Raw genomic sequence first — 22,563 nt, 5'->3', positions numbered from 1 at the left:
AAAACTTACAAATTGGCTAGACCAGAGAAGGAAGACAAATAATGTTCCTTTGCCATGCTATTTCTGTTTTCTGGTGAAAGGAGAACTTGTCTAGCTCAGTGACAACAATGAGACTGAGACGCAGTCTTTGAGGACTGTCTTAACTCACTAATGCTATCTACAATACACAAGTATAAAGCTGAGGCAAACATTTGAAGAAGTTGGAAAAGTAGATGAGCAAAAGCAACCTTGTTATTGAGTAAGAAAGAGAGATTGCTTGGTTTGAAGTACATAGAATGGTTCTATTCACTATCAAATCCATTGAGTAATTGCTTCCTTTTTCCTTTTACTTGCTGCAGTGAGAGCAAATATTGCCAGGTCCTGACCCACAAAGGTTAGGCTAATTTTTCCTTCAAAGATTTTGAAACCATCCTTGAGGATTAAAAAGACTTGACTGGGCCAAAGGTATGTCTCTGGGCAAGCCCCTTAACCCCTTTTTGCCTCAGTTCCTCATCTGTAAAATGGAAACATTGGAGAAGAAAAGGCAAACCTCTCTTGGTCTGGACAAAAGTCACATTGAGTTAGACATAACTGGACTGTAAATACAAAAGCTAGAACCTGGGAAGTCATTGGTCTCAGGCTTCTGACCAGCCCCAGCAGCTGTGCTCAGCTAAATCAGTGTTGTGCCCTCTTTGAATAGCCTTCTGCTAGTATGGTTAAGTAAACCTCTTTTTTATCAACAATCAGATATTTTATGAGTACTTATTTTGTTCCAGACTTACTTGAATCTGAAATTCTAGAATTGCCTGATTCAGTCCTGGCCCACTTACTATACTTGATTGTCAAGAAATTTCGAATTTGAACAAGTCAGTAAACTTGGTGTCACTTAGATCTCTTCATTGGTATCATAAAAATAAAGTTTATGAAAATAGTGCCTTCCAGGGCACCTGGTAGCACGGTAGATAAAGTGCCAGGCCTGGAGTCAAGAGGGCCTGGGTTCAAATCTGGCTTCAAATGCTTCCTAGCTCTGTGACCCTGGGCAAGTCATTTAACCCCAAATTGCCTACCTCTTACTTCTCTTCTGCTTAGAGCCTAAATTTAGTAACTATTCTAAGACAAATGGCAAGGGGGAAAGAAAGAAAGAAAGAAAGAAAGAAAGAAAGAAAGAAAGAAAGAAAGAAAGAAAGAAAGAAAGAAAGAAAGAAAGAAAGAAAGAAAGAAAGAAAGAAAGAAAGAAAGAAAGAAAGAAAGAAAGAAAGAAAGAAAGAAAGAAAGAAAGAAAGAAAGAAAGAAAGAAAGAAAGAAAGAAAGAAAGAGAGAGAGAGAGAGAGAGAGAGAGAGAGAGGGAGAGAGGGAGAGAGGGAGAGAGGGAGAGAGGGAGAGAAAGAGAGAGGGAGAGAGGGAGAGAGGGAGAGAGGGAGAGAGGGAGAAATAAAAAATTTTGTTCTCAGTGTCCAGCATAAAGGCTGGATGAAAAGGAGTCACTATAATGGATAATACAAGTGTAATTATCCATGACCCCAGCTACTTTCAAAAATGACAAACAGTACTTATGTGGCAACAAGCCTACTTTAGTCTATGCATATTTGGGGGCCTCAAAAATGAAATATGATAATATTTGAAGGAAAGTGTTAGGCAATAAGCCAAAATTTAAAAATATAACTGTGGGAGCAAAAAAGAAAAGAGAAAAATGTCTGTACTAAAATGAAAGAGGAAGAAACTGAATATACTGAAGGATAAAAGAAAACATTGTTGCATTGTTGGAAGTAATGGAAAATGGAAGATATTCATAAGAGTATCACGTCTAAGAGAAATACTTTGGCTCCCTGTAATAGATGGCAGATGACAGTTTAGGTGTGCTAGACACCACACTGCAGGGGTGGAAAATTAATCTGGAGAGGCTTTAGAGAAGAAAAATGAAAAGATAAAAGGTTTTCATTTCAAAGCTTTGTTGCTTTCCCAGCATTTCCCTGAGATTGGGACTTGAGAGAAAGCAAAGAGGATGCAAATCAATCCAGTGACAATCAAATGACCATCTAGGGTTAGTTAGAAATGCCTTCTGAAGTTGTCTGATCTGATTCCTAATCTCTCTCTCTCTCTCTCTCTCTCTCTCTCTGTCTCTCTCTCTCTCTGTTTCTCTGTCTCTCTGTCTCTCTCTCTGTCTCTCTGTCTCTGTCTCTGTCTCTGTCTCTGTCTCTCTCTCTCTCTCTCTCTCTCTCTCTCTCTCTCTCTCTCTCTCTCTCTTTTAACCCTTACCTTCCATCTTGGAATCAATACTATGTATTGGTTCCAAGGCAGAAGAGCGGTAAGGACCCTACACTAAGATAAATTCAAAATGGGTGAGTGACTTAAACATAAAGAAGGAAACCATAAGTAAATTGGGTAAACACAGAATAGTATACATGTCAGACCTTTGGGAGGGGAAAGACTTTAAAACCAAGCAAGACATAGAAAGAATCACAAAATGTAAAATAAATAATTTTGACTACATCAAATTAAAAAGCTTTTGTACAAACAAAACCAATGTAACTAAAATCAGAAGGGTAGCAACAAATTGGGGAAAAAATCTTCAAAGAAACCTCTGACAAAGGTTTAATTACTCAAATTTATAAAGAGCTAAATCAGTTGTACAAAAAATCAAGCCATTCTCCAATTGATAAATGGGCAAGGGACATGGATAGGCAGTTTTCAGATAAAGAAATCAAAACTATTAATAAGCACATGAAGAAGTGCTCTACATCTCTTATAATCAGAGAGATGCAAATCAAAACAACTCTGAGGTATCACCTCACACCAAGCAGATTGGCTAACATGACAGCAAAGGAAAGTAATGAATGCTGGAGGGGATGTGGCAAAGTGGGGACATTAATTCATTGCTGGTGGAGTTGTGAACTAATCCAACCTTTCTGGAGGGCAATTTGGAACTATGCCCAAAGGGCGATAAAAGAAAGTCTACCCTTTGATCCAGCCATAGCATTACTGGGCTTGTACCCCAAAGAGATAATGGGGAAAAAGACTTGTACAAGAATATTCATAGCTGCGCTCTTTGTGGTGGCCAAAAATTGGAAAACGAGGGGATGCCCATCAATTGGGGAATGGCTGAGCAAATTGTGGTATCTGTTGGTGATGGAATACTATTGTGCAAGAAGGAATAATAAAGTGGAGGAATTCCATGGAGACTGAAACAACCTCCAGGAAGTGATGCAGAGCGAAAGGAGCAGAACCAGGAGAACATTGTACACAGAGACTAATACACTGTGGTATAATCAAACGTAATGGACTTCTCCATTGGTGTCAATGCAGTGTCCCTGAACAATTTGCAGGGATCTAGGAGAAAAAACACTATCCACAAGCAGAGGACAAACTGTGGGAGTAGAAACACCGAGGAAAAGCAACTGCCAGAATACAGCAGTTGAGGGGACATGACAGAGGAGAGACTCTAAACGAACACTCTAATGCAAATACTAACAACATGGCAATGGGTTCGAATCAAGAACACATGTGATGTCCAGTGGAATCACGTGTCGGCTATGGGGGGTAGGGGGTAGGAAAAGAAAATTATCTTTGTCTTTAATGAATAATGCTTGGAAATGATCAAATAAAATATTATTAAAAAAAAAAAAGAAGAGCAGTAAGGGCTAGGCAATGTGGGTTAAGTGACTTGTCCAGGGTCACACAGCTAGGAAGTATCTGAGACCAGATTTGAACCTAGAACGGGATTGAACCTCCCGTCTCTAGGCCTGGCTCTCAATCCACTGAGCTACCCAGCTTCCCCCTACACATCTCTTTTTTTTTTTTCAAGAACTATAGTTAAGGATATTTGACAGGTTAAAGATGTGGGTTTTAGTCCCACCTCACTTCCTACTTACTGAGTGACTTTGGACAAGTCACTTACCTTCAGTTTCTTCTATAAAATAGGGATAATATCTGCACTATCTATATTGCCGATGTTATTATGGGAACCAAATGAGATAAGGCCATTGAAAGTGATTTGAAAGATATATAATTATTGTATTATACATATGAATTATGACTATAAAGGGACTAGACTACTTTTAAACCAATATATCAGAACTTATATATCTAAAGGATGGTTGTCTTTCAAAGCAGTAACTATGAAAGGTTATATAAAATCTTCCAAAAGATACTATGAGACAAAATACTTTTAGAATTCTTCTTTGGTAAGTCTTTTGATCTCATTTATAATCTTCCTTTCCCCAAACACACACACACACAGATATTCACACATGCACACACATATGTATGTACACACAAACATGCACAGAAGTACAAACAAAATCTGTTTCATTTCCTCATAGCAAATCCTTTTAGCTTGTCTAAAATTGTCATCAATAGGCTTTATTATTTTCAAAAGTTAAAATCCCTTCTCATAGAATAAAAGTTTTAGTTGAAATGTCCTAAAATGCAGACTAAAGACAATTCCCAATTAAAAATAAAGCTGTTCAGTGAATTCACTATTTGATAAAAATTGTAGGGATTAAATTTAAAGTTGTCTGGAAAGAGTTAGGAGTGCATCAACATCTCACATCATATACCAACACGTAACTTCCAAATGAATATGTGACATACATATAAAATGTGACATCATGGGTAAATTAAGGGAGCAAGGAAGAACATGTATTTCACAGCTTTGGATAGGCAAAGAGTTCTTGCCAAGCAAAGGATACAGAAGACCATAGAAGCTAAAATAGACAATTATAATTACATGAAATTAAAAGCTTTTGCATATATGGAACTAACGAAGTTAAAATTAGAAGGGGAAACTGGCATATTGGGAAAATACTTGTAGAAAATATCTCTATTAAAAGTCTCATTTCCAAGATAAAGCTTAAAACTAAGACTTATTGGGATACCGATAATTATTTATACATTAACAACATTATAAATAAAATGGTTTTTGATGATCTTAAGAACTCTACAATAATGACCAATCAGTTCTCAAGGCCAGAAGATAAAGCTCTGTCTCCTAAGAGAGATAATGGATTCAGGGAGTGGAATGAAACATAGGTTTTTGGACAACAAAAAATGTGTGATTTTTTTTCCTTTTGTTTGATTATGCTGCTGTGCTCCAAAGGTTTTGTTTTCTCTTTTCACAATGGGGAAATGGGAGGACTATGCTACAGGAAACCCTTTTTAAAGTTCTGAAACTCCACCTCTCCTTAACTTACTAAGAAATGGTGGATATCATGGGGACTTAGTCTTTTGAAATCTTTTTAAGCTCTTGTCTGAACAAACCATATTTTTGAAAGCAAATGATCTTATGCCATCATTCAGAATATTTGGCCTTAGCTTAGGTGATGTACATATCTAAAGGTAGTGATATGAGAGATAAAAAGAAAGTTTCCTACCCAAAAATATCTCCCTTATCAATCTATACAATAGCTGAACTTCCACTGTTAGAGATTCATTCCTCAGACTTATGGCATTGTCTTATTCTGAGTTCTTTTAAAAATGAAACTTTTGGAGCATTTGGTTGGTTCAGTGGATAGAGTACCAGACCTGGAAACAAGAAATCTGGGGTTCACATCTGGCCTAGACAAGTCACTTCACCCCAAATTACCTAACCCTTACTGTTCTTCTGCTTTGGAACTGATATTTAGTGTTAATTCCAAGACAGAAGGTAAGGGTTTAAAAAAATATAACTTCTGAGGGAGAACACATTATTATTGTCTTTTTAGTCTCAGGTCCTGGTATTGTGCATAGTACATAGTAGGCAATTTAATGAATGTTTGTTAATTGACTATTGCCTCCATATGGCCGATGAGAATACTGAAGTTCTAAAAAGTTAAGTGACTTGCCCACAATTAAATAGCCAGTAAGTGTCTAAAGTGGAAACCAGTGTGGTATGATGGAATGAGCCCTTGCTATAAACTCAGAGTAGATGAATTCCACTTCTGACTGGGACTGTCTGCATAACGGAGTAAGTGGCTGCAACTCCAAGTCCTTGTTTCTTTATTGGTAAAATGGTGGCCTCCAACTCTAGATCTTTGACAATGCAGCCTGTACTTCAGCAACCATCACTCTGATCAGTCAACATAGAGGCAAGATCCTCCACTGACAAAAAGATTATAACTGGGAGAAAGCTCAGATGATGGTTAGCAGTTTTAAATGATTATATTAATAATTCATTTTAAATTAACTATCAATACTTAATAAAATTTTAAATTAATTAATCATTAATTTTAATTAATAAAATTAAGGTAGGCACATTGGTTTTTTTAAGACATAATACTATTGCATACTCAATAAACTCTAGTACAGTGTAAATATAACTTTTATATGCCCTAGGTAACCAGAAATATGACTCGCTTTATAGGTCTGAAACCAAACTTGCAATATCTCTGAGATATACCTGTATATAGCTTGTTTGTACTTAGTTGTTTGGATGCTATCTCCTTCATTAAATGTTTAGTTCCTGGAGAGCTGTGATATCTCTTGCCTTCTTTCTTTATATCCCCAGCAGTTATCACAGTGCCTGGCACATAGTAGGTGCTTAATAAATAGTGAATTTCTTACTGGATAAGTAAGTTGTCTCCCCTCTCCCTGGGCCTCTTCACTCATCAACAAACAAAAGGGATTGGAATAAACATTCTCTAAGATCTCCTCAAACTCTAAATTTATGCTCCTGAGAAACTCATCACCCATAAGCTTCTTATAAATACTGCCTCAACTTTATATTCCTTCTTTTCTCTTATTTCTCTTCTCTTTTTCAATCAATCAGTCACCCAAGAAATGTTTAGTAAATATCTGCCATAAGCCCAGGGCAGCTAGGTAGCACAATGGATTAAGTGTCCAGCTGTGGAGTCAGGAAGACCCACCTTCCTGAGTTTGAATCTGGCCATCAGATATTTACTAGCTATCTGACCCTCGGTAAGTCACTTAACCCTGTTTTCCTCATTTTCCTCATCTGTAAAATGAGCTGGAGAAGAAAATGACAAATTGCCAAGAAAACCCCAAATGGAGTCACGAAGAGTCAAACATAACTGAAACAACTGAACAACAAACTATGTGCCCAGCACTGTGCCAACCTCTCAAGTTACAAAGATAAAAATGAATTTGTTTTCCACCTTCAAGGAGTTAACATTCCATCTGTCTTAGTGCCCTTGATCCACCTAGTTAGCTCTTCTCCTGACATACATTCATGTATATATTTAAATATACATAAGTGTGCGTGTGGAGGTGTATATCTTGGCAAAAAACTGTGGACTGTTTCACAAGTTTCTTTGTCATTCTTGAGTTGGGATGTATTAATCTCCATATTGTACTTATTTTAATATGTTGTCCCTGAGGAAGTTTATGGAAAGGATATTCTTCAACATCTAAAAGTAAGTTATTCTCATATTTAGCCTTTCTCCAATTTAAATAACCCCTCATAAATCCACGCCTCCAGGTCAGCTCTGGCAAACATTCTCCATATACAGTTATTCTTTCCACATCATGATTTTCCCCATCACTGTTTTGATGTATCACAGGTTGGTATAAGAAATTAAATGGAAATTTGGGGGGAAATCATAGACAACAGGCAAAAGACAGCAGACAACACAGAAAAAGCTTAGACACTCAGAAACGCATAAAATATAAGCAGAGTATTATATAATATCAATATGCTTTATCTTTCAGTACCATAAATACACACAATTCCTTTTACTGTGAACACCCCATAAAAATTTCAGACTTCTTTTCTGGTACAAAGGGGGACCAAAAATTTTACATAGATTTTCCAGACCTCTGGGATACTGTGCCCCTAAACCCCACAATGTGAAAGGGATACCTGTACTTTTTTTTTTGCCTTTACTTTCTGTCTTAGAATCATTACAGAGTATTGATTCCAAGGCAGAAGAGCAGTAAGGGCTAGGCACCTGGGCTTACATGACTTGCCCAGGGTCACCCAGCTAATAAGTGTCTGAGGTCAAATTTGAATCCAGGACCTTTCTTCTTTAGTGTGGGTTTTTAAATTAATGATCAATAATTAAATTTATATTTTATAAAGTTTTATTAATAATAACTAAAACAAAAGAACTGCCTGATTTCAGCCCAGTCGCAGGTCCAAGAGAGGAAGAGGGAGGAGTTACAGCCACTTAAAAAGTAGTAGTAGTCTCTCGGTAACCAAGGATGACTATTGTCTTTGTGTGTTTTTGTGCACAAAGACACTTGTGCATGAAGATTTAAGCGGAAAAATCGATGCACAGAGACAGTCCCACTCTCTCGGCGTTGGAAGCCTGGGTCCATTGGCACAAAAAGTCATTACACCTGGAGACTTCCTCAGCTGCATCAGATGGCCGTGTTGTCCTTTGTGCTCCAACACGCCCTAAGCACTCCACAGTGCTTTGCTGCGTCGCCCTCTCAGCCGTTGAACCTTCTTATTGGTTTCTTCCGCCTGTTCCACTGAAGCAGTCTTCACATGCTGGGTGAGCAAAGCCCTGGTTCACCAGGGGTCTATGACCTGATGGCTACCCTCACAAGGCTTGGTTGGCCTGTCAAAGCCGTTGCCTGGGGTGTGGCCGCTGCCACATGCTAGCAGCTACTGGGAGCCACAAGTGAGAGCTGGGTGTCAGGTGAGGGGCAGAGGTTGGAGAGCTGCCCTAGGAGGGCATGACAAGCCCTCCATACCAGAGATACCACTCCTCCCTGAGTACTTCATACACCCCTTAAATACACTTAATATACAATCAAAAAGCCACTTAAATACAATAATGCAAAAGCAGGGACACAAGCAAAGGGAATTTTGGGAAATACTAAGGGACTTTTGGGGGATAAAGTCCAAAGGCTCAAAATCTCCATTTATACACTATCTGCCCCTCCATATACTTCTAACATCATCTATACTACTACACACAGTATAAAATGGAAGCAGAATCACTATCAACCAAAGAGACTCATATATTGGGAAATGAGGTGAGTTCAAGGGAACGTCTGTTCAGTTGGCTCCATTCAGCTCTCAGATGTTCTCTGGAAATTATCACTGAATTACTCCATTGTCTGGACTATTGCAAGAACCAGCTAATAGGTCTTCCTGTCTCCACTCTCTCCCCATTACAGTCCTGCCTTTATGCTATCATTAGACTAATGTTTCTTGTGTATTTATCTGTTCCTCTTTAGTTGCTCCCTACTTATCTACTAAGTAAAGTTCAAACTCTTGTCTTGTATTCAAGTCTTCTCTAATCTGTTGCCAACCTAATCTGCAGTGTTGAACACATAGTAGGCATTTAATAAGTGCTTATGGATTGGTTTTTCAATTTTATCTCCTATTACTTCCCAGCCCACAATCAAATGCTTCAGCATTGAGTCAGCTAGGTGGCAGAGTGGATAGAATTCTAGACTGGAATCAGGAAGATCTGAGTTCAAAATGACCTCATACCAGCTGGGTGATCCTGGGCAAGTCACTTAACTTGTTTGCCTCAGTTTCCTCAAAAATAAAATGGGAATTATAATAGCACCCAACTTGTAGGGTTCTTGTAAGGATCAAATATGATAAGATTTATAAAGGTGCTTGGAACATAGTGGAATACTTGTTCAGTTATTCTTTATGACCCCATGAAAATCCATGGGATTTTCTTAGCAAAGATACTGAAGTGGTTTGCTGTTTCCTACTCCAGGGGATTAAAGCAAACAGAGGTTAAGTGATTTTCTCAGGGTCACATAGATAGTGTCTCAGTCAATTTGAACTCAGGTCTTCCTGACGCCAGGTCCAGTGCTCTATCCCCTGAGCCATCTAGCTGCCTCAAAGTCAATACTTAATAAATGCTTATTCCCTTCCCCTACTCTCTATACTATCAGCACTTTGCTTTCCCATCTCCAGACCTTTCCTATGTGTGAAATGTTCTTCTTCTCCTTTACCTGACAAATTGCCACCCAAATCTTTACAGTTCAATTCATATACAACCTCCTCCATGAAGACATTTTATGCCTATTATTAATAATAATACCTTTCAGATCTTACATAGAATTATGTTTTTCATCTCTCTAATGATTTTAAATGACCTCTAAACTCCTACCTTCTGTCTTAGAATTGTGGTACATGTTGGGGACGGAGTATTATTGTGTTATAAGAAAGGATATGCAAGATGATTTCAGAAAAAGCTGGAAAGATTTGTGGGAACTGATGCAGAGCGAAATAAGCAGAACCAGAACACTGTGTGTAGCCACAACAATATTGGATGATGATTATCTGTGAAAACTTGGCTTCTCTCAGCAAGGCAGTGATCTGGAGCAATCCTGAAAGACTAATGATGGGGAATGCTATCCACCCCCAGAGAAAGAACTATTGGAGTCATCTTTCACAACAGTGTATTTATGGTTTTATTTGGGGAGTTTGGTTATATACAAGTGTGCTCTTACAATAATGACCAATGCGGAAGTGTGTTTTGAATGACAATAAAAATTAAATAAAAATTTTTTTTTCATGAGAGAGGGGCAGCGAGGTGGCTCTGGGGATAGAGTGTCAGGCCTGGATATGGGAGTCCTGGGTTCAGATTTGACCTCAGATGCTTCCTTGCTATACACAGTGCTTCACTTTCCAATCTAATGAACTCCTAAAGCAATTGTATATTATAATTTTATATTTTTGTGATCTTTTTTCAACTTCAACCTTCTGTCCTAGGAACAATTCTAAAGCAAAAGGGCAAGGGCTAGGCAAAAAGAGTTAAGTAATTTGCCCAGGGACACCCAGCTAGGAAGTATCTGAGACCAGATTTGAACCCCAGACCTCCTAACTCCAGGTCTGGAGCTCTATCCACTGGGCCACCTAGGATCCCTTGTTTTTTGTTGTTTTATCCCTCTCTGTGAGAGGAAGAACATGTTTTATCTAAGATGTGTGTCTCCTCCAAAATCTAACATACATATAAGTAGGGGCTCAACACATGCTGAATGTTGTGATGTAAAATACTCAGCTGCTACACCAAGAATTACAGTCTAGTTATAAATGGTAAGCTCTTTGACTTGCTTCTCCTTTCTTTCACACCTAGTACACTTCCTTTCTCCATAGTGGAACACCCACACCATATGCTTAAACAAGTCTCATGTAATCAGGTTCTTAACAGCCAGACTTTCATGGCATTGTGGCTGAAACTCAAAGAACACAAAAAATGTATTGCGGAATGTCAGACAGAGGCAAGATGATAATAACTGTAGTAATAATAACAACAATAGCTGACATTTATTTAGGGCTTCTGATGCTAGTTACATATAAGCAGCAAAGACAGAATTTATTCACTGGGGAGAAAATCCGATTGTTGATGAAGGCCAAGACAAAGAGCCTGAGATCAGAGGTAGGTTCTTTTATTTTGGCAAGTCATCTAATTTAAGAATTGCACCAATCAGGGGTTGCCTTTCCAATTAAAGGAATAATTGCTTCAAAGCCTTCCAAAAGGAATAGTCATCTAATTATTGTATCCCTGGATCTCCAGCACTATCCAATCAATGCTTAAGGCACCTAGTATGACATAAATAGATGGAGGAGTTGGGAAGAGACAGAGGGGGAAGATGTCCTAGTTTCACTGTGTGGCCAGAATCACATAAGTCACATGTTAGGAGGGAATTATAGTACTCATGAGGGTGGTACAATGGATAGAGTGCTGGGCTTGGAGTAAGGAAGACTGATCTTCCTAAGTTCGAATCTAACTTCAGACACTTATGAGCTGTGTGATCCTGGGTAACTCATTTAACCTTATTTATCTCATTTTCCTCATCTGTAAAATGAGATGGAAAAGGAAATGGTTTGACTACTATAATATCTTTACCCACAAAACTCCAATAGGGTCATGAAAGCATTGGATACAACTGAAATGGCTGAACAGCAACAATAACATTTTTAGTAGAAATGAAACCTGAGAAAAATATTTTAAAGGAATATGGAGAAACTCAATTGGTGATCAATAATGTTATACCGTTTCCACTGGACATAGACTAATATGTTGGGATCTGAATGACTGCAACCAACTCGGGCAACAAGATCTATAGAAGTGACCGTGGCTGCTGCTGTGGATGAGCAGACACTGGAGAGTGTTCCAATGAATAATCCCAATCTCTGTAACCAAAAGGTCATCATGAATCTGCACACAAACCAATCCTACACCCAATTGAAAAGTTCTTAGAGAGCCACACCACCAGAGACTTGTACCACATTGGCCTGATTGCTGGTTCAACATAACAAATGAGTGGGTGGCTCTTTCGGTCTATTCAGGCACATCTCAGCTGTGTAGGTGTAATAAATCAGAGTCATCACTGAGGGCTGGTCCAACAAAAATGATGCCAAAATTAATCTCCTTCTTGCAACAACAAAAGCTTAGGGGCCAAGTTCCCAGACCTAGAGCAAATTATAGGAGTTGTGTGATGGCACCTAGAGAGAAGTAACTTAGAAACTGTTCATACTCTAGACAGTCATAACTCTATCTTCTTTCTTGATCTCTAAATTTCTAAGACAATAGCCTTTCCTCAGGTTTTTGAAGCATGAGATACTATTGACCATTGTAGGATGTTCTCTGGCCTCTGCCTTTTCAGGGTTTTGCTCTAATCTTGGTTCTCTTCCAACCAATCTAGCCAGTCTTTCTCAGGCTCTTTTGCTGGATCATCATTCATATCTTGCCCCCTAAGTGTGGATTTCCTTTAAAGCTTCCTATTGAACTATCTTCTTTTCTCTGTCTACATCCTCTTCCTGATCTCTTCAGTCTCCCATGGTTAAATTACCTCCAGTCTCTGTCTCCCTGGAATGCTCTACCTCCTTATCTCTGCCTCCTGACTTCCCTCAAGCCTTAGCTTCCTTCTATAGAAAGCCTTTCCCAAGTCTTCTTCATTCTAGTGCCTTTATTTTGTTAATTATTTCCTATTTGTACTGTATATTGCTTGCTGGAATATGCTTGTGTGTTGTCTTCCCCATTATTAGATTGTGAGATACTTAAGAGCAGAAGCTATCTTTTGTCTCTTTTTTGTATCCCAAGCATTAGCACAGTGTCTAGCACATAGTAGATGTTTAATATATGTTTATTGATTGATTGACTCTATGTAGATGACAGATCTATTTCTCCATCCTTAATCTTCCTCTAAAATCACCACTGCATTACCAACTACCTACCAGATGTTTCTAATTGGATATCTTATTAGTACCTTAGGGCAGCTCAGTAGTATGGTAGAGCACTGGACTTAGAATTAGGAAGGCTCATCTTCATGAGTTCATATTCAGCGTTAGATATTTACTAGCTGTGGGAACCTGGGCAAGTCATTTAACCCTGTTTGCTTCAGTTCCTCATCTATAAAATAAGCTGGAGATGGAAATGGCAAACCACTCCAGTATCTTTGCTAAGAAAAACCCAAAATGTGATCACAAAGAGTCAGACAAAACTGAAACAACTAAATAACAAAATTAGTGTCTTAAACTCAATGTGTTTAAAACAGAATTCATCATGGCCTCTCCCTCAAATCATCTTTTTTCTAACATCTCTATGTCTATTCATCTCTGACTATTAAGGATACCATCATCCTTCCAGTCACATAGGTTACTATGGAATCATCTTTCAGTTTCCCTCATTTCCCATTTCCAATCAGTTGCCAAGTTTGTTTGTTTTTTCATTTCCGCCTCCACAACATGCATCCCATTCATTCCTTTCTTGCAGGTGAAGTGAGGAATGTCCTCAGGCACATGGAGAGAAGGGGAGGGGAACAGCTCTGTTCTGAGTCCCTCTAGCTTTCTAGTAATGAACTCTTGTGAGCAACCGCAGGCATGCCCACAAAGAGGGCTCTTCATGCCCCCCCCCTTTTTTTTTTTGGCATATGGGCCATAGGTTTGCCATTGCTGGTCTATCACCTAAACTAGACTCTTGAATACTTCACAATTCTCCTCCTCTGCTCTTATTAATTGCTTAGGTAGATATACAGAGCAGGATGAAAAGGAGGGATGAACTGAGTTCTTCAGCTTTCATTTAATTCCTCCTTGGTTGATCTACTTTTTCCAGCTTCCAGTAGCAGAACTAGATATACCATGTCCCTCTGTGGATGAAGAAGTAACGGCAGACAGCATTTCAAGAGGGAACTGCCTTATTAACACAGTGACTAAAAGTAAAAGGAGTGAGAAAATATATGATTAGTGAACAGTCTAGTTTGGGGGAACCATACAGTGAAAAGGCCAGATAATAAGAGTTATTTCATAAAATTTCAGATCAGAAAGACCTCTTATCCTAACCTGTTACCTGAATGACCATCCCTTCTACAATAACCCTGGCCAGAGATTATTTAACCTCTACTTGAATATTTCCAATAATGAAGAAAGACTACCTATGAAAACTATGTATTCCAATTTGGACTCTCTAATTTTTAGAAACTTTTTACTTGCATCAAATTGGGCCTTTGGAACTCAAGATTTGTTCTAGGGAGCTCTGTGTGTGTGTGTGGGGGGGGATTCCATTATAAAAAAACTAATTAATTATTTTGTTTGTTACATTAAAGTTCCCAGGTATTCCTTGCAGGAAGCTTAGAACTCATCTAATCCAACTGTTTCATTTTACAGATGAGAAAACAAAAAGCTAAGAGGTTAGATGACTTGCCCACTGTCATATAGATCATTACAGAACTAGGATTCTAACTCTCCAAATCCAGTATTCTGTCTAAATACAGCATTTGTTGCTGCCTAATAAATTCCCTCATTTTATTTCTTCTCACCTTTTCTCCCTTTTTTGACAATTTCCACCTAAGTAAGTGCCTAAGTAAAGCTAACAATACATAAGCAGCCAAGATTTTTCCCTACAAGAATCTACTTTAAGATGCATCTCCAAGAATGCTTTGCCTCTAAAAATTGTGACCGCCTATAGCTAAAAGCAAAACTTACCCATTCTATGGATATCACAACTGATTTCCAAACCAATTTCAAAAGTGAAACATTGAACATTAAAAAGCAAGCCCCATTGATTCATAATGAAGTCATCCAGCATAGTTCATTGTTCTCATCACAACCCAATTTCCCTAAATTGATCACATAAATAAATGTGATTGATAATGGGGTTGCCAGACAAGGCCAGTTGTGTTGAATTGCAATAACTGTAAACACTATGGTTGGAAGAAATCCCATATTAACATGGACACAGAATAGATCACATTCACTTCTAGAAAGATTCTCTTGTAATTCTCCTCTAAGGTAAAGACATCCTTAAGAAACCCACACAAAATTCTACTATATCTGACAGATATCCTACATCTCCCATCCTACTTTCAACTAAACTCTTTGAAAAGTCACCCACATTTGGCACCCTACATCTTCTTCCTTTCTTCTAAACCATCTGCAATCTGGCTTCTAACTTGAAACTGCTCTCTCCAAAATTACTAATGCTCTCTTAATTGTCAAACCTAATGGCCTTTTTCTTAGTCCTCATCCTTCTTGACCTATCTTCAGTATTTGACTCTATGACCACTTTCCCTTCCTAGATATTATCACACTTCTGGGTTTCTATGACCTTGCTTTCTTGGTTCTCCTACCTATCTGACCACTTTTCAGTCTCTTTAGCTAGATTTTTCTTCCATAATCATGTCTTCTACTTGTGAGTGTCTCACCAGGCTCCATCATGTGCCCTCTTCTCTCTCTCTCTTCTCAAATTTGGTGATCTCATCAGCTTCCACAGGTTTAATTAGCATTAGTTATCATATACTTTACTATTATCTTCCTATCAGCCACTGTGCAGAAAATCTCCCAAAAATGTAATCCTTTTATCCCTAGAACTTTTCCATTAAGTTCTCCTTCCTGTTTTCTTTCTTTTTGATGATGAAAGCACTTAAAAATATAAATCTTTCCCTTAGAATCACATTGACTATAACCCATAAATTGCCTCGTAATTTTATTTGATCAACTTTCTTGTTGTTTCTGTAATTCTTTGACCTACCTGTTTTTAAAATTAACAAATAATTGTTAAGTCTTCAATTATGTTAATTCCTTAAAGGTCCTTTATTAAATATAATCTCATTGCATTGTGATAAATAAATAAATAACTTTTTTAGTATTTCTGCTTTAACATATATTTTGGTGAAATCTTTAAGCCCTAATATATGGTCAATTTTTGCTTCCATGCACAGCTAAGATTTCATAAATTCCTAAACTCATTCAGTAGTCACAAAAAATCTGTTATCTCTAATTTTCTAATGTTTTCAAGTCCTTTCTTGTTTATGTTTTGATTAGAATTTTCTAAGTCTGAAAAGAGTATGTTAAATTCCTCCTTAATTCATTGATTGATTACCAGGTATTATGATAATATTATGATAAATTCTAGGGATGCAAAGACAAAAATGAAATTGTTCTTGCCCCCAAGGAGCTTACATTCTATGGGAAAGTCCTAAAGATTCAATGGTAGATACAAAAAGACCAATGACAGAGACATGGAAAAAGACAAATGAGAATGAAGAATGGAAAATAGCCCGATCTGTCTGTCTGAAAGATAGAGTATATGAAGTAGTATAGTATAAGACAAGGATGGAAAGATAAGTTGGAAAAAGATTATGAAGGGTTTATGGTGCCAGGCTCAGGAGTCACTGACAGCTTTTGAATAGAGGAGAGATAGAGTCAAACCTATGTATTAGGAAGATTAATTTGGTAACTTTGTGGATAATACTTTGAAGAGAAAAGAGAGTATAGAGAGTAAGACCAGTTAAGAAGTTATCCCCATGGGGAAGTTAGATGTCTTAGCAGATTGAGAGCCATGTCTAGAGATAGGAAGTCCTGGATTCAAATATGTCCTAAGACACTTCCTAGTTATGTGACCCTGGCCAAGTTATTTAACCTCCATTGCCTAGCTCTTACCCACTCTTCTGCCTTGTAACCAATACACAGTATTCTAAGACATAGGTAATGGGTGTTTTAAAAAAAATTATTACCATTTTCTGGGGGGGGGGGAAGAAACAGGAGCCTGGAAAGGTGGTTGCAATAGGAGTGGAAAATTAGGGATGGATATGAGAGATATTATTAAGGCAAGGTTATCTGGGGTCGACTACTGATTAAAAGTGCCAGGGTAAAGTAAAGAAAAGAGTGAGGTGAGGAGCCTAGGTAATTTAGGAGATGAAGGCATTAGAAGTTGGGAAGAAGCAGAAGTTAAGAAAAGGGTAGATTTCATGGGGGAAAGTAGTGAATTCACTTTAGCATAAGTTGCATTTGAGGTATCAATAGGATATCAGGTATATATATCCAGAAGACAATTAGAGATAGGAAAAAAAAAAGTGAGTGTAGATGGAGAGACTGAAGATGCATGAGAGAGAAAAGATTACTCCAGGAGGTTATGGGAAGGGAAGAGATCAAGAGATCAAGGTAGAGGGCTTAGCTTTGACAGAAAGAGAAATCATATCTTCCATTGGAAGGAAATAGATAAGTATTTATGAAGAGTCTACTATATGCCAAGTCCTGTGCTAGTCATCAAGGATACAAAGACAGAATAAAAAACAGTTCCTGAATTTTGTGGAAAAGAAAGAAAAGATGGTTAAAGATGTAAGGACATAGAAGAAAGGATCATGAGATCATCGGTTTAGAACTTCAAGGAATGTTAGAGGTCATGTAATATCACTTTAGTTTATGAACTGAGGCCAAGAGATATCAACAAAGCCAGTATTGGAATTCATGTCTCCTGTATCTAAATCCAATGCTCTTTCCACTGTACTACCCTATCACAATTATATTATATCACCTCAGTCATATTAAGAGATAACTAGAGCTGGACCTAGAGTCAGGAAGAATTGAATTCAAGTCCTACTTCAGAAACTTTCTACCTGTGTGACCTTGGACAAGTCACTTCACCTCCATGTCTCAATTTCCTCATTTGTAAAATAGGAATAATAATACCACTTAACCTTCCAGCATTGGGAGCATAAAATGAGATAATATATGTGAAATGCTCTGCAAACCTTAAAGTACTATATAAATGCTAGCTAAATTATTATTATCTTCCAAGGTAGGGACTGCCAGATCATTTGCAAAGACCTGAACACCTACTTGAAAATGGACACCCAAAGAAGACACAGCACAAGCCTCCATATTACTATTAGCATCTATCAGTATTCCTTTGGCAGATCCTCCAGCCTAGCTCTCAGATTTATTGTTTCTCCGAATTAGAACCTGAATTTTGAGAACAATATTTATCTTTGCTTTTCTATTTGTATTCCCAGCAGATAGCACAGTATTTGGCACAAAGTAACTGTTTAATAAATATTGTTTCATTCGTTCTATTCATCCATTCATAGTACTTTTAATACGTTTGTTGAATTGAAGGCAAGTCATGCTACTAGTAGGTCATCAAAAATCAAGTAGCTCTATTTGATGTCCATGGCGTTAGTTTGGGTACCTTCTATGATTCAGGAATATATATATGGTCACTTATTATTTCCTCAAGAAAGGATTTTCAAATTTAGTCCTAATTTCCTTTAAACATGATATCTCTCTCTCTCTCTCTCTCTCTCTCTCTCTCTCTATATATATATATATATATATATATATATATATATATATATATCAATGACTGTTGGCACTATAGGGGACATTAGAAAGTAGTCAGGTCATTGGATTGGAAGCAAGGTTGTCCTCCTTCTCATCAAAAGCTCACAATGATAAGAAACACACCATTACATTATTAGGAAATCTGTTCCATTTTTGGGTCAGCTGTGATTGTCATGAATATTTGGATTTTTCTGTAAATGTGGAATCTATTTCTTTGTAGGTTCTGAAAATAGAATTCTCATTTACTAAGAACATATAGGGTCACCAGAAGGTTAATCTATCACTAAAAGATCAACAATTCATTTTCAGGGAATCATTCTTTCATTATAATATCAACCCCAGTAATCTTGTTTTGATTTAGAACTTTCAGAATCATTCTTTGCAAAATATCTTTGTGAATTTATCATCCTTTGTTTGCTGTTCCTTAGATCATCTATTTGTTGCTGTTGAATCCTTTCAGTCCAGTACAATTCTTTGCCCCATTTGGGGTTTTCTTGGCAAAGGTACTAGAATGGTTTGCCATTTCTTTTTTCAGCTCATTTTACAGATGAGGAATTAAGGCAAACAGGGTTAAATAACTTGCCCAGGGTCAAACATCCAGGATATATCTGAGACTATTAGGGTCCGGGTTTTCGCCCACCACCATGGAAGACCAATAGACAATGCAATTAGCAGGAGGACCATTTATTGAACTGGTGTGCACCAGCAGCACACACCAGGGTAGCTCCGCCATACAGTTCCAATTGTAGTCTGGGGATGCTGGGATCTATATCCCCTCCAGCATGCATGGCCCCCCAGTCCCTATCTGGTACATACCATTGTTGGAATGTTTGCCAGCATTTATGGTCCCTAAGCTCTTATCTGGGACCTACTACTGCTGGGACCTTTGACATATTAACTTCCAAGGCCCGGCAGTTCCTGCTCCCTCAAGACCAGATTTAAACTTGGGACTTCCTTGATTCTAGAATTGGTGCTCTATCTGCTGTGCCACTTTAACTGGCTTAGATCATCTATTATTGCAGCTTAACCCAGGTTTCTCACTGATTATACATGAGGCTTAACTCTACAGCTCCATACATGACCGCAGTCATTGTCCAATGAGTTAGTAAGTTCTTATCTTTTGACCCCCCCAACCCAAAATCTATCTTTTCTTCTTGAGCATATGAGAATAGAGTCAAATTCATGAATAATTCCCATTAACAAACTCCTTTGGTGATTTTTAATGTGTAGGTTGATAGCTGATTAAAATGTAAAATCTATATAGTGTCGTAAAACCTACACTCAATTTTCTTACTGAATCATCAAATGCAGTTGCTAGAAAAGGCCAGAATAACAGTGGACCCTCCTCACACTTTTAGGGAAATAGGTGGCAGTCAGAAATAGTTAAAAACAACAATTAGGAGATGAAATCAAAATAATGTCCTGAATACATACAACCTTTCTTTGAAGAAAGTCAAGCATAGCATGATGTAATAAAGTCAGAAGAGACCTGTGTTGGAATCTTGGCTCCGTTCTTTACTACTAGCATGTAATATTCAAGCTCCCTGGGCATTGATTTGTTCATCTCTAAGATGAGGAAGTTGGCCTGGCTGATCTCTAAGGTCTAGTTCTAAGGTCTGTGACACCTCATCTAGTTTTACTATATTCTCATGTCCTAAGTAGTGGAAAGACATTTCCATAGCTGGAAAAAACAGAAGTTTAGCTGCATAATCAATATTATACACAACAAATTGGGACAAACTACTGACTTTCAATCCAGGTTGTTTTTTGCATTAAATCATCCAGAAAGTGAGCAGTTATTCAAGAGCCTAAGGCAAAGATAGCAGTTGTATTCTTATAAGACTGAGGAAGATGGATTAGCAATAAATACAAAAAGACTGATATATTCATTTCAAGTCAATAAATATTTACTTGAAGCACTGTGAGCATAAGAGGGATTAATAGAGAATCTCTAATCAAATAAAGAGTTTCTTCTCAACCTGAAGAAAGCATATGTCATGGGGGAGTTTTAGTCCCTGATCAAATTGAAGAATCCATCAGTCAAACTGATGAGACACAGGCATTGGTTGCCTGAAGAACTGGTCACTCCTCCTCATGGCCTTTAAAAGAAAATTGACCCAACTCTTGGGATTCCTGGATCTCTTGAGAACTTGGTCTTCCACTTTTCTCTTATACCTCTTTAGAATGTCATTTGTCTTTCTCCTTACCCACCACCAGGAACAGCAGTGGCAACTTAGAGCAGAAGCAATATGGCAGTGGGTGACATATGACATGGGAGAGGAGAAAGACAAAAGGAGTCCAAAAACTCTGCTCCTAATCCCTAATCTGCTTTTAAAACTATGTAGAATACTCTCAGAATCTAATCCTAGAATCTACTATGGAAGAGAGATTTCCTAAACAACACTAGTTTGGAGACATGCCTTGTGGGTAGCTTCAAATTTTAGTGTACTTGAATCACACTGGGACTTCTAGAGAGATAAGATTTCTTGATACAGCCTCCCCATTGGAGAAGGAAAAGACCATCTATGTGGTTCTTGTACAGTCTTCTACTTTGAGAGCAAAATCAATGAGTTACTTGGATAGTATGGGCTCAGACAGAAAGAGGTCTACTTTTTCATCACACTTTAAGGTATGTTTAAACCACCAGTAGTATAGACCACCAGCCTTGGGGAGACTGTGTAGGACTCTCAGAAGATCGCCTTGGGAGCAGCCTCAAATTTTTGTTGTTTTTGTTTCATTACAGTATCTGGTTTGATTTATTGTGAAATTTATTGGTATCCATGAAGTATAAGAGAATACAAGACCCTTGGGCATTATCCCCTTCAGGCTACAGTTTTGGCAACAGTCTTAAACTTATGACCATCGATTGGCTCTATCATCATTCAGTAGGTAACCTTTATCCTCTCCCAAAGTAAGCCATAATATTTTGGTCAGTCTGTTCTGTAGGAGATATTGTGTGAGCCTGGTAAGCCCAGTGCTTCTGGTCTTGGGAATAAGCCACACAGTGAGATTTTGTCCTCTTCCCAGAAAACTTGAGGGTCTCCTTGTGAATGAGGCATTGGCTTTATCCTTCAGGCCTCTGCCAAGAATTGCATCTGAGCTGCTTGCCAATGCCAGTCAGCTTTTCAAGGTGCACATTGATTACAGGGAAGTTTCTGATCTGGGAGATATACCTGCATTCAGGGCAAAAGAAAGACATGACTTCATCTTCCCAGCTTTAGGAGAGATTTGCCTGGTAAAAGCTGTGCCCACAATCAAGGGTGACTGACTTGGAAAAGCAGCTCTGTCTAAACAGATGCCACAGCTGAGGAATTCTCATATGGGGAGAACTGATGGTCTCAGAGAAGCTAAATGACTTGCCAAGGGTCCCACAGATAGCACATATCTGAAGTCAGATTTGAACTCAGGTCTTCTTGACTCCAGATTCAAGACTCTACTCACTGCTCCATCTAGCTCTGGATGATAAATGAAGTAATCAGTTTCTTCTTGAGCCTCTCTCCTGACCAGTTTATACCACCTACACCCAAGCAGTCCATTCCATTTTTAACAGCCTTAGTTATTAAGACATTCTTGCTTATATTTACTCTCCCTATGATTTGCACCCATTCATCTTAGTTCTGCTCTCTATGGACAGGCAGATCCAGCTTAATTCTTCTTCTACATAAGAATCCTTCAAATATTTGAAAACAACTGCTATGTTCCCTTTTCTCTAGCCCAACCACACCCAAACCTTCTCCAGGCTAGACATCCTCAATTCTTTCAACCAACTTTTTAATGTTATGTTTCCAGAACACCAGTATATCCTGTTGGTCTCCTAGGAATCTAACACAATTCGTCGACATCTTTCTAAAAAGGTGGCATAATGAACTAAACACTGCTCTTATAGGCGATCAAATCAGGATTTAGTGGTATGGTACCAGTTCCATGTTCTAATTACCATTTTTCTATTCCTGAAACCAAAACAGATCTTCTTAATGTTAAAAATAATCATTGAGTTTCCTTACTGCCGTCTTACACTGGAGATTCACATTTATCTTATAATTTGCCAAGTATCCCCAGGTGTTTTTCACCATCTTGACCCTGAATCAGCAAGATCTGGGTTCAAATCCTAC

This window comes from Monodelphis domestica, chromosome 4 (assembly GCF_027887165.1).
Source record: "Monodelphis domestica isolate mMonDom1 chromosome 4, mMonDom1.pri, whole genome shotgun sequence".
Classification (NCBI taxonomy): domain Eukaryota; kingdom Metazoa; phylum Chordata; class Mammalia; order Didelphimorphia; family Didelphidae; genus Monodelphis; species Monodelphis domestica.
This window is presented reverse-complemented; position numbering follows the sequence as displayed.